This window comes from Nannochloropsis gaditana (genome assembly GCF_000240725.1).
Source record: "Nannochloropsis gaditana CCMP526 unplaced genomic scaffold scaffold206, whole genome shotgun sequence".
NCBI lineage: Eukaryota > Eustigmatophyceae > Eustigmatales > Monodopsidaceae > Microchloropsis > Microchloropsis gaditana.
This window is the reverse complement of record NW_005803747.1, coordinates 4,338-5,337: the sequence shown is the minus strand read 5'-3', so window position 1 is coordinate 5,337 and position 1,000 is coordinate 4,338.

Sequence of the window (1,000 nt, the reverse complement as noted above, 5' to 3'; positions counted from 1 at the left end):
ACAGAGACCTTGACGGGTGTGCGCGAGCAATTCTCTCCCTCCCTCCCTCTCGCAGGCCAAATTCGCGAAGTGGCACCGGGGGATGCTCGAGCACGGTGTGTATCTGGCGCCCTCCCAGTACGAGGCCGGATTCATGTCTTTGGCGCATACCGAGGCGGATGTCGACGCTACCATCGCGGCGGCGAAAGAGGTGTTCAAGACGTTGTAAAGCGGGCGTAGGGCCGCGAGGAAAGCGAGGTGAGGAGGGGGGTTGGAGGAGAGAAATGAGGCTGGGTAGGGGGAGGATGGAGGGGAAGATATCGAAAGGGCGAAAGTGAGGGAGGGAGGGGAAGAAAGCCAGGATCGAAGGCGAGAGGCGGGGACAGAAGGGTCAAATATTGGTGTAAGGGCTGTCATGATGGTACCTTAACTTTCATCCGTTGCCGAGCGCGGGAAAAGAAACACTGCACCCACATTTGAAGACATGCCAGTCTGGCTGTGTTTGGAATCTGAATTTGCCCATTATGTCATGCTTATTTGTTGTTGGATGCAAAGATTCTTTTCTCGACGAGAGCACACCATGGTTATGGGAGGGAGTCCCCGCTGCTTTTGGTGCCAGCGGCCTTGGAAAATTCCGACTTTCAGCTCGAGATTTAGAAATAAAAAGGCGTTTCAGATGATGAATGACCAAGAAGGAGAGGGAAAAAGGGACGGGCGCAGGCAGGCGTGTCTCTGCGGCCGGCGGGGAGGCATTCGGGAGGTGGCTGTCGGGGACCGACGTGTGTCCAATGCCAACGCGAATGCCCTTTCATCCCTCCCAGTGCCTCTCTGAGAAAGCAACGAGCATGGGTGGCTTGGTCGAGTGGTCTGATTGCTTTGTGGTATCATGCCTGATTTACTTTTTGCACCGAAATGAATGAGATTTCCTTGTTCAGAACGCCTCGCCGGTATCAACCCAACGCTTAGCAGGTGCCCGGGTCTGGCATCTTGAATTTCAACTCGTGCAATCGCCGCAGCAAAC